The following is an 18,676-nucleotide window of genomic DNA, read 5'->3' as shown; positions in this document are numbered from 1 at the left end:
GCATCACTATCACTCTGACACCCTCACACTCACTGCGTCCGATACCCTGACCCCCTCACACTTACTGTGTCACTATCACCGTGCGCCCCCCACACTGACTGTGTCACTATCATCCTGACCCCCACAAACCTACTGCGACACTGTCACTCTGACACCTCACACTTACTGTGTCACTATCTCCCTGACACCTCACTCTTACTGCGACACGATCAGCCTGACACCTCACACTTACTGTGTCACTATCACCCTGAGCCCCCTCACACTTACTGTGTCATTGTAAGCCTGACACCTCACACTTACTGTGTCACTATCACCGTGACACCTCACACTTACTGCGTCACTATCACACTGATGGCCTCACAGGCACTGGGTCACTGCTATTCTGAACCCCGCACGCTTACTGTCTCACTTTCAGCCTGACCCCTCACAATTACTATGTCATTATCACCCTGACCCCCTCACCCAGAGTCACTGACACCCTGACACTGTCACACCTACTGCATCACTCTCACCCGGACCCGCACATGCTTACTGCATCACTATCACCCTGAACCCATCACACTTACTGTGTCACTATCACCCTTCCCACCTCATACTGTGTCAATATCACACGGATCCCCACACGCTGACTGTGTCACTCTCACCCTGCCCCCTCAAACTTACTGCGTCACTATCACCCTGACTCCTTCAAATTATTGCGTCACTATCTCTCTGACCCCATCACACTTACTGCGTCACTATGACCCTGACGCCCCTCACACTGACTGCGTCACTATCACCCTGCCCCCCAACATTTATTGTACCTCTATCACCCTGACACCCTCACACTTATTGTGACACTATCACCCTAACATTCACACACTAACTGTGTCACTATCAGCCTGACCCCCTCACACTTACTGCATCACTATCAGCCTGACCGCTCACACCTTCTGTGTCCCTATCACCCTGAACCCCATCACACTTACTGTATCACTGTCCCCCTGACACCTCACTCTTACTGCGTCACTATCACCCTGACACCCTCACACTTACTGTGACACTATCACCCTAACACTCCCACACTAACTGTGTCACTATCAGCTTGACCCCCTCACAATTACTGCATCACAACCAGTCCCTCTCTTTCACACTTACTGTGTCATCGTCACCCTGAACCCCTCTCTCTTACTGCATCACTATAGACTGACCACTCACACATACTGCGTCACTACCAGCCTGACCCCTCACACTAAATACGTGACTGTCACTCTGACTCCCTCAAACTTACTGTGTCACTATCACCCTGACCCTCTACACATTTACTACTTCACGATCAACCTTACACCCCCACACTTACTGCTCACTATCAGCCTGAGCCCCCTCACACTTACTGCGTCACTGTCACCCTGAGCCCCCTCACACTTACTGTGTCACTGACACCCTGACCCCCTCACACTTACTATGTAATTATCACCCTGACCCCGTCACACTTACTATGTCATTATCACCCTGACCCCGTCACACTTACTGCGTCACTATCACCCGGACCCCCACACGCTTTCTGCGTCACTATCACCCTGAACCCGTCACACTTACTGTGTTAATATCACTCTTCCCCCCTCATACTTACTGGGTCACTATCACACGGACCCCCGCACGCTGACTGCTTTGCTATCATCCTGACACCGTCACACTTACTCCATCACTATCTCTCTGACCCCATCACACTTACTGCATCGCTATCGCTCTGACCCATCACACTTACTGCATCACTGTCACTCTGACACCCTTACACTTACTGCGTCACTACCACACTGCAACCCCACACTTACTGCGTCACTATCACCCTGACGCCCTCCCAGTCACTGCGTCACTATCACCCTGACCCCCCTCACACATACTGCGTCACCGACACCCTGACTCCGTCACACTTACTGTGTCACTATCTCCCTGACACCTCACACTTACTCTTACACTATCACTCTGACTCCACACACTTACTGTTTCAATATCACCATGACACCCTCACACTTACTGCGTCACTGTCAGCCTGACACCTCACAATTACTGCGTCACCGACACCCTTACACCGACACACTTACTGTGTCACTATCACCATGCGCCTCCCACACTGACTGTGTCACTATCATCCTGACGCCAACACACTTACTGTGTCACTGTCACCCTGACGCCCACACACCTACTGTGTCACTGTCACCTTGACACCTCCCACTTACTGTTTCACTATCACTTTGATCCCCACGTACTTACTGCGTCACTACTATTCTGACCCCCACATGGTTACTGTCTCACTCTCACCCTGACTACTCACAATTACCGCGTCACTGTCTCTCTGACCACCACACCCTTGCTGTGTCACTATCGCCCTGACCCCTCACACTTACTGTGTCACTGACACCCGACCCTCTCACACTTACTATATCATTACCACCGTGCGTCCCCTCACATTGTGTCACTGTCATCCTGAACCCGTCACACCGACTGTGTCACTATCATCCTGAACCGTCACACTTACTGTGTCATGTTCAACCTGCACCCCTCAATCTTACTGCGTCACTATCATTCGGACCCCCGCAAGCTGCCTGCGTCACTTCCACTCTGCCCCCTCGCACTTACTGCATCACTATCACCCTGACTCCTTCACACTTATTGTGTCACTATCTCTCTGACCCCATCACACTTACTGCATCAATATCACTCTGACTCCCTCACACTTACTGCGTCACTATCACCCTGCACCCTAAACACTTACTGTGTCATTATCATCCTGACACCCTCACGCTCACTGCGTCATTATCACCCTGACACCCTCACACTTACTGCGTCACCGACATCTTGACCCCCTCACACTTACTGTGTCACTATCACCATGCGCCCCCCCCCACACTGACTGTGTCACTATTATTCTGACCCCCACACACCTACCTCAACACTATCAGCCTGACACCTCACACTTACTGCGTCACTATCACCCTGAGCCCCCGCACACTTGCTGTGTTACTGTCACCCAGACCCCTCACACTTACTGCGTCACTATCACCCTGAGCCCCCTCACACTTACTACGACACTATCACCCTGACACCTCACACTTACTGCGACACTATCACTCTAACACACCCACACTGACTGTGTCACTGTCAGCCTGACCCCCTCACATGTACTGCCTCACTTCCTGTGTCACTGTCACCGTGACACCTCACACTTACTGTGTCACTATCACCCTGACCCCAACTCACTTACTGTGTTACTATCACCCTGACAGCTCACATTTACCGTGTCATTAACACCCTGATCCCCTCACACTTACTGCGTCACTACTATTATGACCCCCACACGCTTACTGTCTCACTATCACACTGTCCCCTCACAATTACCGCGGCACTATCACCCTGCCCCCTCGCACTTACTGCATCACTATCACCCTGACTCCTTCACACTTATTGCGTCACTATCTCTCTGACCCCATCACACTTACTGCATCACTATCACTCTGAGTCTGAGTGTGTCATTATCACCCTGAACCCCTCACACTGACTGCGTCACTGTCACCCTGACACACTCACTCTTACTTGTCACAATCAGCCTGACCCCCTGACAGTTACTGCATCACTATCGCCCTGACCCCCTCACACTTACTACATCATTGTCACCCTGACCCCTCACACTTGCTGCGTCACTGTCACCCTGACCCCCTCACACTTACTGTGTCACTATCAGCCTGACCCCCTCAAAATTACTGCGTCACTATTACCCTGCCCCCCTCACAATTACTAATTCACTGTTACCCTGACCCCCTCACACATACTGCGTCACTTCGCCCTGACACCCTCACACATACTGCGTCACGACTATTCTGACCCCCACACGCTTACTGTCTCACTAGCACCCTGTCCCCTCATAATTACCGCGGCACTACCTCTCTGACCACCCTCACTCTGAGTGTGTCACTATCTCCCTGACCCCCTCATACAGACTGCGTCACTGACACCCTGACCCCCTCACACTTATTCTGTCACTGTCACCCTGCCCCCTCACTCTTAGTGCATCACTATCAACTTACCACTCACAATTACTGCATCACTATCACCATGATCCCCTCACACTTACTGCATCACTATAGACTGACCAGTCACACTTACTGTGTCTATATCAAGCTGACACCAATACTTAGTGCATCATGATCAACCTTACCGCCTCACACGTACCGTGTCACTATCACCTGACCTCCTCACAATGCGTCACTATCACCCTGACCACCACACACTGCGTCACTATCACCCTGGACCCCTCACACTGACTGTGTCACTGTCACACTGACACCTTCACTCTTACCGTGTCACAATCAGACTGACCCACTGACAGTTACTGCGTTAATATCACCCTGACCCCTCACAATTACCTTGGCACTATCTCTCTGATCCCCCTCACACTTACTGTGTCACTGTCACCGTGACACCTCACACTTACTGCGTCACTATCACCCTGACCCCAACACACTTACTGTGTTACTATCACCCTGACACCTCACATTTACCGTGTCACTAACACCCTGATCCCCTCACACTTACTGCGTCACTACTATTGTGACCCCCACACGCTTACTGTCTCACTATCACACTGTCCCCTCACAATTACCGCGGCACTATCTCTCTGACCCCCCTCAGTCTGAGTGTGTCACTATCACCTTGAACCCCTGACAGTTACTGCATCACTATCGCCCTGACCCCCTCACACTTACTGCATCATTGTCACCCTGACCCCTCACACTTGCTGCGTTAGTGTCACCCTGACCCCCTCACACTTACTGTGTCACTATCAGCATGACCCCCTCACAATTACTGCGTCACTATTACCCTGGCACCCTCACAATTACTGCGTCACTGTTACCCTGACCCCCTCACACATACTGCGTCACTATCGCCCTGACACCCTCACACATACTGTGTCACTACTATTATGACCCCCACACGCTTACTGTCTCACTAGCACCCTGTCCCCTCACAATTACCGCGGCACTATCTCTCTGACCACCCTCACTCTGAGTGTGTCACTATCCCCTGACCCCCTCATACAGACTGCATCACTGACACCCTGACCCCCTCACACTTACTCTGTCATTGTCACCCTGACCCCTCAAACTACTGCATCACTGTTACCCTGACCCCAGCACACGTACTGCGTCACTATCACCCAGACCTCCACACGCTTACTACATCACTATCACCCTGACCCCATCACCCTTACTGTGTCACTAATACCCTGTTCCGCATACTTACTGCATCACTATCACCCGGATCCCCGCACGCTGAAAGCATCATTATCACCATGACCCCCTCACACCTACTGCGGCACTATCACCCTGACCCGCTCACACTTACTGTGTCACTATCACCTGGACCCTCTCATATTTACTGCATCACTATCACCCTGAGCCCCCTCACACGTAGAGCGTCACCGACACGCTGACCCCCTCACACTTAATGCGTCATTATCACCCTGGACTGCTCACATTTAATGCATCACTATGACCCTGACTCCTTCACACTTATTGCGTCACGATCTCGCTGAACCCGTCACACCGACTGCGTCACTATCATCCTGAACCCGTCACACTTACTGCGTCACTATCACCCTGACCCTTTCACACTTACTGTGTCACTGTCACCTTGACAACTCTCACACTTACTGCGTCACTATCTCTCTGACCCCATCACACTTACTGCGTCACTATCACTCTGACACCCTCACACTTACTGCTTCGCTATCACCCTGCACTCCCCACACTTACTGCTTCATTATCACCCTGACACCCTCACACTCAATGCGTCACTATCACCCTGACACCCTCACACTCACTGCTTCACCGACACTCTGACCCCCTCACACTTACTGTGTCACTATCACCATGCGCCCCCGACACTGACTGTGTCACTATCATCCTGACCCCCACACACTTACTGTGTCACTGTCACCCTGACACCTCAAACTTACCGCATCACTGTCACCCTGACCCCACACACGTACTGTGTCACTATCACCCTGATCCCCACGCACTAACTGCATCACTACTATTCTGACCCCCACACGCTTACTGTCTCACTCTCACCCTGACCCTTCACAATTACCGCATCACTATCTATCTGACCAGCTCACACTTGCTGCGTCACTATCGCCCTGACCCCCTCACACTTACTCTGACACTATCTCTCTGACCCCATCACACATACTGCGTCACTATCACCATGCGCCCCCCACACTGACTGTGTCACTATCATTCCGACCCCCACACACTTACCTCAACACTACCAGCCTGACACCTCACACTTACTGCGTCACTATCACCCTGAGCCCCCGCACACTTACTGTGTCACTGTCACCCTGACCCCTCACACTTACTGCGTCACTATCACCCTGAGCCCCCTCACACTTACTGTGTCACTATCACCCTGACACCTCACACTTACTGCGACACTATCACCCTAACACCCCCACACTGACTGTGTCACTGTCAGCCTGACCCCCTCACATGTACTGCCTCACTGCCAGCCTCTTTCTCTCAGACTTTTTGGTTCACTGTCACCCTGCCCCCTCACTCTTAGTGCATCACTCTAGACTGACCACTCACAATTACTGTGTCACTATCACCATGATCTCCTCACACTTACTGCATCACTATAGACTGACCACTCACACTTACTGCGTCCATATCAGGCTGACCCCACCTACTTAGTGCATCATGATCAACCTTATCGCCTCACACGTACTGTGTCACTATCACCCTGACCCCCTCACAATGCGTCACTATCACCCTGACCACCACACACTGCGTCACTATTACCCTGAACCCTCGCACTGACTGCGTCACTGTCACACTGACCCCCTCACACTTACTCTGTCATTGTCACCCTGACCCCTCAAACTACAGCATCACTGTTACCCTGACCCCATCACACGTACTGCGTCACTATCACCCAGACCCCCACACGCTTACTATATCACTATCACCCTGACCCCATCACACTTACTGTGTCACTAATACCCTGTCCCTCATACATCCTGCATCACTATCACCCGGACACCGCACGCTGACAGCATCATTATCACCATGACCCCCTCACACTTACTGCGGCACTATCACCCTGACCATCACACACTGTGTCACTATCACCCTGAACCCCTCGCACTAACTGCGTCACTCTCACACTGACACCTCACAATTACCGTGACACTATCTCTCTGACCCCCCTCACACTTACTGTGTCACTGTCACCGTGACACCTCACACTTACTGCGTCACTATCACCCTGACACCCACACACTTACTGTGTTACTATCACCCTGACACCTCACATTTATCGTGTCACTAACACCCTGATCCCCTCACACTTACTGCGTCACTACTATTATGACCCCCACACGCTTACTGTCTCACTGTCACACTGTCCCCTCTCAATTACCGCGGCACTATCTCTCTGACCCCCCTCAGTCTGAGTGTGTCACTATCACCCTGAACCCCTCACACTGACTGCGTCACTGTCACCCTGACACCCTCACTCTTACGTGTCACAATCAGCCTGACCCCCTGACAGTTACTGCATCACTTTCGCCCTGACCCCCTCACACTTACTGCATCATTGTCACCCTGACCCCTCACACTTGCTGCGTCACTGTCACCCTGACCCGCTCACACTTACTGCGTCACTATCTCCCTGACCCCCTCACACTTACTGTGTTACTATCAGCCTGACCCCCTCACAATTACTGCGACACTATGATCCTGACCCCCCACTTACTGCTACATTATCACCCTGACACCTCAGACTTACTGCGACACTATCACCTTAACACCACCACACTGACTGTGTTACTATCAGCCAGACCCCCTCACACGTGCTGCATTACTGCCAGCCTCTCTCTCTAGACTTACTGTGTCACTGTCACCCTGACACCGTCACTCTTACTGCAACACTATAGACTGAACAATCACACTTACTGCGTCTCTATCAGACTGCCCCAACACACTGCATCACGATCAATCTTATCGCCTCACACTTACTGCGTCACTATCAGACTGGCCAGTGACACTTAATGCGTTGCTATCACCCTGACCCCCTCACAATTACTGCATCACTGTCATCCTGACCCCCTCACACTTACTGTGTCAATACCAGCCTAACCACCCTCACACTTACTGTGTCACTATCAGCCTGATACCCTCACAATTACTGCTTCACGGTCACACTGACCCCACTCATACTTACTGTGCCACTATCACGCTGACACCTCACACTTGATGCGTCACTATCACCCTGACCCTCTTACACTCACTGTGTCACTATCACGCTGACCGCCACACGTTTACTGTGTAACTATCACTCTGACCCTCTTACACTTACTGTGTCACTATCACCCTGACCCCTCACACTTACTGCGTCACTATCAGCCTGAACCCTCACACTTACTGCGTCACTATCACGCTGAGCCCCCTCACACTTAATGTGTCACTGTCACCCTGACCCCATCACACTTACTGCGTCACTATCACCCTGAGCCCCCTCACAATTACTGTGTCACAGTCACTCTGACACCTCACATTTAATACTTCACTATCACCTTGACACCCTCACACTCACTGCGTCACTATCACCCTGACCCCCTCACACTTACTGCGTCATTGACACCCTGACCCCGTCACACTTACTGTGTCACTATCACTGTGCGCCCCCACACTGACTGTGTCACTATCATCCTGACCCCGACACACTTACTGTGTCACTGTCACCCTGACACCTCACACTGACTGCATCACTATCAGCGGGACCGCACACGCTTACTGTGTCACTACTATTCTGACGCTCACACACTTACTGTCTCACTCTCACCCTAACCCCCCACAATTACCACGTCACTATGTCTCTGACCACCTCACTCTTGCTGCGTCACTATCACACTGACCCCCTCACACTTACTCCATCACTATCTCTCTGACCCATCACACTTACTGCGTCACTATCACTCTGACCCCCTCACACTTTCTGCGTTATTATCAACCTGACACCCTCACACTCACTGCGTCACTATGACACTGACACCCTCACACTTACTGCATCACCGACTCCATGACCCCCTCACACTTACTGTGTCACTATCACTGTGCGCCCCCTACACAGACTGTGTCACTATCATCCTGATCCCCACACGCTTACTGCGTCACTATCGCCCTGACCCCCTCACACTTACTGCATCCTTGCCACCCTGACCCCACACGCTTACTGCATCACTATCACCCTGACCCCTCACAATTACCACGTCACTCTCTCTCTGACACCCTCAGACTAACCTCGCCATGATCACCTTGGCCCCCTCACACTCACTGTGGCACTATCACTCTGACCTCTCACAATTTCCACGTCACTATCGCTCTGACCCCCTCACATTAACCTCGTCACTGTCACCCTGATCCTCTCACAATCACCCAATCACCATCACACAGACCCCCCCACAGTCGCTCCATCACCATCACTCCGATGCCCTCACAATCACTCCATCACCCTCACCCTGAACTCCTCACACTCACTCCATCACCCTCACACAGACCACCTCACACTTACTGCGTCACTGTCACCCTGATCCTCTCACAATCACCCAATCACCATCACACAGACACCCCCCCACAGTCGCTCCATCACCATCACTCCGAAGCCCTCACAATCAGTCCTTCACCATCACCCTGAACTCCTCACACTCACTCCATCACCATCACCCTGACCCCTCACACTCACTCCATCATTGTCTCCCTGACCCTTCCATATGCACTCCGTCACATTCACCCTGACACCCCTCACACCCACTCCATAACCATCAACCTGACGCCCACACATTCACTCCACCATGATCACCCTGACGCCCTCACACTCGCTAAATTACCGTCACCCTGACCCCCTCACACTCAATCCATCATCCACAATCACTCCACCAAAGCCACCATGACCCTCTCACACTCGGTCCATCATCGTCACCCTGACACACTCACACTCACGCCATCACCGTCAGACTGAACCCATTACACTCACTGCATCACTGTCACCCTGACACCCTCACACTCACTCCATCACCTCACATTCATCCACTCACATTCCCTCCATCACTATCGTCCTGACCACCACACACTCACTCCATCACCGTCAACCTGACCCCTCACACTCTCTCCGTCACTGTTACCCTGACCCCCTCACACTCACTCCATCACCGTCACACTGATCCCATCACACTCACTCCATCACCGTCACCCGGACAACCTCACACTCACTCCATCACCGTCACCCTGACCGCTTACACTCACTCCATCACAGTCACTCTGAAACCCTAACACTCACTCCATCACCCTCACCCTGACTCCCTCTCACTCAGTCCATCACTATCACACTGACCCCCTCACACTCACTCCCTCACCGTCACACTGATCCTCTCACACTCCCTCCGTCACTGTCAGACTGACCCCCTCATACTTGCACCTTCACCGTTACCCTCATCCCCTCACAATCACTCCATCATCGTCATCCTGATCCCCACACACACACTCCATCACCGTCACATTCATCCTCTCACTCTCCCTCCGTCACTATCACCCTGACCCCCTCACACTCACTCCATCACCATCGCCCTGAAGCCCTCAGCCTCACGCCATCACTGTCACATTGATCCTATCAAACTCACTCCATCACCGTCGCACTGACTCCCTCACACTCACTCTATCACCATCAACCAGACAAACTCACACTCACTCCATCACCGTCGCACTGACCCCCTCACACTCACTCCATCACAATCATCCCGACCCCCTCACACTCACTCCATCACCGTCACCCTGACCCCCAACTCACTCCATCACTGCCACCCTGACCCCCTCACACTCATTCCATCACTGTCACATTGAACCCCTCAGACTCGGGCCATCACTGTAGCCCTGACCCCCTCACATTCATTCCATCACAGTCACCCTGATCCCCTCACTCTCAATCTATCAGTGTCACCCTGACCCTCTCACACTCACTCCATCACCGTCGCCCTGACCCCCTCACACTCACTCCTTCACCGTCACACTGACTCCCTCACACTCACACCATCACTGTCACCCTGACCCCCTCACACTCACTCCTTCACCGTCACACTGACTCCCTCACACTCACTCCATCACTGTCTTCCTGACCCCCTCACACTCACTCCATCTCCGTCGCCCTGACCCCTTCACACTCATTACATCACTGTCACCCTGACCCCCTCACACTCACTCCATCACCGTCACACTGACCCTCTCACACTCACTCCATCACAGTCACCCTGCCCCCTAACACTCACTCCATCACCATCACACTGATCCCCTCACACTCGCTCCATCAAATATGCCCTATTCCCCTCATACTCATGACATCACAGTCACCCACTGATCCCATCACACTCACTCTATCAATGTCACCGTGACGCACTCACACTCACTACATCACCGTCACCCTGACCCCTTACACTCACACCATCAATGTCACTCAGACCCCCTCACACTCACTCCATCAGCGTCACCCTGACCCTCTCAAACTCAATCCATCACAGTCTCCCTTACACCCTTACACTCACTCCATCACCCTCACCTTAACCCCCGCACACTCACTCCATCACCGTTGCCATGACCCACTCACACTCACACCATCATCGTTACCCTGACCCTCTCTCTCTCACTCCATCACCGTCACCCTGACACATTCACAATCACTCCATGATCCTCACCCTGACCCCCGCACACTCATTCCATCACCATCACAATGAGCCGCTCACACTTATTCCGTCACAGTCACCCTAACCCCAACACACTCACTCCATCACACGCTGTCTGACCCCCTCACACTCGCTCCATCACCGTCACCCTGAAACACTCACACTCACCCCGTCACCGTCACCAGGTCCCCCTCACACTCATTCCAACATGTCACCCTGACCCCCTCACACTCATTCCATCACTCTCACCCTGACTCCCTCACACTCACTCCATCACTGTCACCCAGACCACTCACACTCACTCCATCATTGTCACCCTTACCAACTCACACTCATTCCATCACTGTCACATTGAACCCCTCACACTCGCGCCATCACTATAGCCCTGACCCCCTCACATTCATTCCATCACAGTCACCCTGATCACCTCACTCTCAATCTATCAGCCTCACCCTGATCCTCTCACACTCACTCCATCACCGTCACACTGACTCCCTCACACTCACTACTTCACTGTCACCCTGACTCCCTCACACTCACTCCATCACCGTCACACTGACCCCCTCACACTCGCTCTATCAAAGATGCCCTATTCCCCTCACACTCACGCCATCACAGTCACACTGATCCCATCACACTCACTCTATCACCGTCACCCTGACGCACTCACACTCACTACATCACTGTCACCCTGACCCCTTACACTCACACCATAAATGTCACTCAGACCCCCTAATACTCACTCCATCACCCTCACTCTGACCCCCTCACACTCACTCAATCACCATCACCCTGACCCCCTCACACTTACTCAATCACCATCACCCTGACCCCCTCACACTCACTCACTACATTACCGTCACCCTCACCCCATCACACTCGTTCCATCACCGTCACCCTGACACACTCACATTCACGCCATCACCGTGACCCTGAAACCCTCACTCTCACTCCAACACCGTCACCCTGACCCATTCACACTCACTCCATCAATGTCACTCTGACCCCCTCACACTCACTCCATCACTCTCACCCTGACTCCCTCACACTCACTCCATCACCGTCACACTGACCCCCGTACACTCACTCCATCACAATCATCCTGACCACCTCACACTCACAACATCATCGTCACCCTGACCACCTCACACTCACTCCATCACATTTATCCTAACCCCCCACACTCATTCCATCTCTATCACCCTGACACCCTCACACTCGCGCCATCACTGTAACCCTGACACCCTCACACTCACTCCATCACAGTCACCCTGATCCCCTCACTCTCACTCCATCAGCGTCACCCTGACCCTCTCACACTCACTCCAACACCCTCACCCTGACCCCCTCACACACACTCCATCACCCTCACCTTGACCAACTCACACTCACTCCATCACCCTCACCCTGTCTCCCTCACACTCACTCAATCACCGTCATCCTGACCCCTCACACTCACTCCATCACTGTCACTCTGGCCCCCTCACACTCACTCCATCACCCTCACCCCGAGCCTCTCAAACTCACACCATCACCGTCACAACAATCCTCTCACACTCACTCCATCACCGTCACACTGATCCCATCACTCTCACTCCATCACCGTAACCCTGACACCCTCACAATCACCATCCAAGGAGAAGGAGAATGAATTCATTCCTGAAGAAGGGCTTAAGCCCGAAACGTCGATTCTCCTTCTCCTTGGATGCTTCCTGACCTGCTGCGTTTTTCCAGCAACACATCGGATCTCCAGCATCTGCAGTCCTCACTTTCTCCTACCCTCACAATCATGCCAGCACCAGCACACTGATCCCATCACACTCACCCTGTCACCGTCACAAGGACCCCCTCACACTCACTTCAACACTGTCACCCTGACACCCTCACACTCACAAATCACTGTTACCCTGACCCCCTCACACTCACTACATCACTGTCACCCTGACCCCCTCACACTCACTCCATCACTGTCACCCTGACCCCCTCACACTCAATGCATCACTGTCACCCAGACACCCTCACACTCACTCCATCACTGTCACCCTGACCCCCTCACACTCACAAATCACTGTCACACTGACCCCCTCACTCACTCCCTCACGGTCACACTGATCCTTTCACACCCACTCCGTCACAGTCACCCGGACCCCCTTACATGTACACTGTCAACATTACCCTCATCCCCTCACACTCACTCCATCACCGTGATCCTGATCCCCTCACACTCACTCTATCCCCGTCACCTCACACCCCTCACACTCACTCAACCACCATCACCCTGACCCCCTCACACTCTCTCGGTCACTGTCACCCTGACCCCCTCACACTCCCTCCAATACAGTCGCCCTGACACGCTGAGCATCACGCCATCACGTCACACTGATCCCCTCAGACTCACTCAATTTCCGTCGCACTGACCCCATGACACTCACTCCATCACTGTCATCCTTACCCCCTTACACTCATTCCATCACCGTCACCCCGAACCCCCCACACTCACTCCATCACCGTCACATTCATCTTCTCACACTCCCTCCGTGACTGTCACCCTGAGCCCCTCACACTGACTCCATCACAGGTCACCCTGACCCCTTACATTCACTCCAACACTGTCACCCTGACCTCCTCACACTCACTACATCACCGTCACGCTTGCTCACTCACACTCATTCCATCACCGTCACGCTGATCCTCTCACACCCCCTCAGTCACTGTCACCCTGACCCCCTCAGACTCACTCCATCACCGTCACCTTGTCCCCTCACACTCACTCCATCACCGTCACACTGGGCCCTCACACTCACTCCATTTCTGTTACCCTGACTCCCTCTCACTCACTCAATCACCATCACACTGGCCCCTCACACTCACTCCATTTCCGTTACCCTGACCCCCCTCACTCACTCCATCATCGTCACACTGGCCCTTCACACTCACTCCATTTCCGTTACCCTGACTCCCTCACACTCACTCCATCACAGTCATCCTGAACCCGTCAAACTCACTCTGTCACTTTCACCCTGACCCTCTCACGCTCACACCATCACCATCACACAGACCGCCCCACACCACTCCCACCGTCACACTCACCCCCACACACTCGACCATCCTCACACACACTGCCCCACAAAATCCCCACTATCACGCTCACCCCCACACACTCCACCACCATCACACACACTGCCCAACACCACCCCCACTGTCCCGCTCACCCCCCACGCACTCCACCTCCATCACACACACTGCACCACACCACCCCCACCATCACGCTCACCCCCACACAGTTCACCAACCTCACACACATTGCCCCACACCACCGTCACCATCACGCTCACGCCCACACACTCCACAACTATCACAAACACTGCCCCACATCATCCCCACCATCACACTCACCACCACATACACAACCACGCTCGCACGCACTGCCCCACACCACCCCACCATCACGCTCATCCCCACACACTCCACCACCCTCCAACACACTGCCCCACATCACCCCCACCGCCACGCTCACCCCTTCACATTCCACCACCATCACACACACTGCCCCATACCACTCCAACCGTCACCCCCAACCCCACCCCCACACACTACACCTCCATCACACACACTGCCCCACATCACCCCCATCGCCACGCTCACCCCCACACACTCCACTACCATCACACACACTGCCCCACACCACCGTCACCGTCATGCTCAACCCCACACACTCCACCATCATCACAAACACTGCCCGACACCACCCCCAACATCACACTCATCCCCACACACTCCACCACCCTCAAACACACTGCACCACTCCACCTCCACCTTCACGCTCAACCCCACAAACTGCACCACCATCACACACACTGCCCCATACCACCCACACCATCACGCTCATCCCCACACACTCCATCACCATCACACTTACTGCCCAACACCACCCTCACCGTCACACTCATCCCCACACACTCCACCACCCTCACACACACTGCCCAATACCATCCCCACAGTAACGCGCACACCCTCACACTCCACTAACATCACATAGACTGGTCCACACTAACCCCACCGTCATGCCCACCCCCACACAATCCACAACCATCACACAGACTGCCTCACACCACTCTCACCATCAAACTCACCCCACACATTCCACCACCATCACACAGACTGCCCCACACCAGCCCACACCGTCACGCTCACCCCCATACAATCCAACACCATCATACAGACTGCCCCACATCACGCTCACCGTCACACTCACCGCCCACACAATCCTCCACCATCACAGACACTGCCCCACACCACCCCCACCATCACGCTCACCTCCACACACTCCACCATCCATGCACACACTGCCCCACACCACCCCCACCATCACGCTCACCTTCCACACACTCCACCACCCTCACACACACTGCCCCTCACCATCCCCAAAGTCACACTCACACCCACTCTCATGATCACGCTCACACCACACACTCCCCCACCCTCACACACAGTGCCCCACTCTACCCTCACCGTCACACCCACCCCCACACACTCCATCACCATCACACACACTGCCCCACATCACCCCTACCGTCACGCTCACCACCACACACTCCACCACCCTCACACACACTCCCCCACACCACCCCAACTGTGACGCTCACACCCACACACTCCACCATCCTCACACACACTCCCCACACTACCCTCACCATCACGCTCACACACATACACTCCACCACCATCACACACACTGCCCCACATCACCCCTACCGTCACGCTCGCCACCACACACTCCACCACACTCACAGACACTCCCCCACACCACCCCAACTGTGACGCTCACACCCACACACTCCACCATCCTCACACACACTCCCCACACTACCCTCACCATCACGCTCACACCCATACACTCCACCACCCTCACACACACTGCCCCACAAAATCCCCACTATAACGCTCACCCCCACACACTCCACCACCATCACACACGCTGCCCAACACCACCCCCACTGTCCCGCTCACCCCCACGCACTCCACCTCCATCACACACACTGCACCACACCACCCCCACCATCACGCTCACCCCCACACAGTCCACCAACCTCACACATTTTGCTCCACACCACCGTCACCATCACGCTCACCGCCACACACTCCACCATTATCTCAAACACTGCCCCACACCATCCCCACCATCACACTCACCACCACATACTCCATCACGCTCAAACGCACTGCCCCACACCACCCCCACCGTCACGCTCATCCCCACACACTCCACCACCCTCACACACACTGCCCCACACCACACACTCCACCACCATCACACACACTGCCCCATACAACTCCCACCGTCACCCCCACCCCCACACATTCCACCACCTTCACACACACTGCCCCACACCACCCCCACCGCCATGCTCACCCCACACACTCCACCACCATCACACACACTGCCCCATACCACTCCCACCGTCACGCTCATCCCCACACACTCCACCACCCTCACACACACTGCCCCACTCCACACACTCCACCACCATCACACACACTGCCCCATACCACTCCCACCGTCACCCCCACCCCCACACACTCCACCAACCTCACACACACTGCCCCAGACCACCCCCCACCGCCACGCTCACCCCACACACTCCACTACACCCCCACACACAGCCCCACATCACCCTCAACGTCACACTCAGCCCCACACACTCCGACACCCGCACACACTGCCCCACACAACCAACACACTGTCACACTCACCCCCACCCACTCCACCATCATCACACACACTGCCCGAGACCACCCCCACCGTCACGCTCACACACAAACCTTCCACCACCATCACACACACTACCCCACACCACACTCACCGTCGCGCTCACCCACAAACACTCCACCACCATCATACAAACTGCCTCACACCACCCTCACTGTCACACTCACCTCCACACACTCCAGCACCCATGCACACACTGCCTCACACCACTCCCACCGTCACGCTCACCCCCCACACACTCCACCACACTCACACACACTGCCCCACACCACTCTCAGGATCACGCTCACCCCCACACACTCCTCCACCCTCACACACAGTGCCCCACATTACCCTCACCGTCATGCTCACACCCACACACTCCACCACCATCACACACACTGCCCCACACGACCCTCACCGTCACACCCACCCCCACGCACTCCACCACCATCACACACACTGCCCCAGACCATCCCTACTGTCACGCTCACACCCACACACTCCACCACCCTCACACACACTCCCCGACACTACCCTCCCCATCACGCTCACACCCACACACTCCACCACTATCACACACACTGCCCCACACCACCCACACCGTCACGCTCACCCCCACACACTCCACCACCATCACACACACTCCACCACAACACCCCCATCGTCACGCTCACCCCCACACACTCTACCACCCTCACATCTGGAGTATTGTGTGCAGTTTTGGTCGCCATACTTTAGGAAGGATGTGGAGGCACTGGAACGGCTGCAGAGGAGGTTTACCAGGATGTTGGCTGTTATGGTAGGAAGATCGTATGAGGAAAGGCTGAGGCTTTTGGGGCTGTTTTCATTGGAGAAAAGAAAGTTTATGGGTGACTTGATAGAGGTGTACAAGATGATTAGGGGTTTAGAGCATGACCATGAGAACCTTTTTCCACGAAAGCAGTCAGCTATTACGTGGGGGCATAGCTTTAAATTAAAAAGTGGTATGTATAGGACAGATGTTAGGGGTAGATTCTTTACTCAGCAACCCTGCCAGTAGCAGTGGTGGACTCTCCCTCGTTACGGGCATTTAAGGGGCATTGGATAGGCATATGGAGGATATTGGACTCGTGTAGGTTAGGTGGGCTTGGATCGGCGCAACATCCAGGGCC

Source organism: Chiloscyllium plagiosum, unplaced genomic scaffold, assembly GCF_037043375.1.
Source record: "Chiloscyllium plagiosum isolate Xiang-an unplaced genomic scaffold, Cpla_swu_hap1 HiC_scaffold_33, whole genome shotgun sequence".
In the NCBI taxonomy this organism is placed as follows: domain Eukaryota; kingdom Metazoa; phylum Chordata; class Chondrichthyes; order Orectolobiformes; family Hemiscylliidae; genus Chiloscyllium; species Chiloscyllium plagiosum.
Note: the sequence above shows the minus strand (reverse complement) of the source record.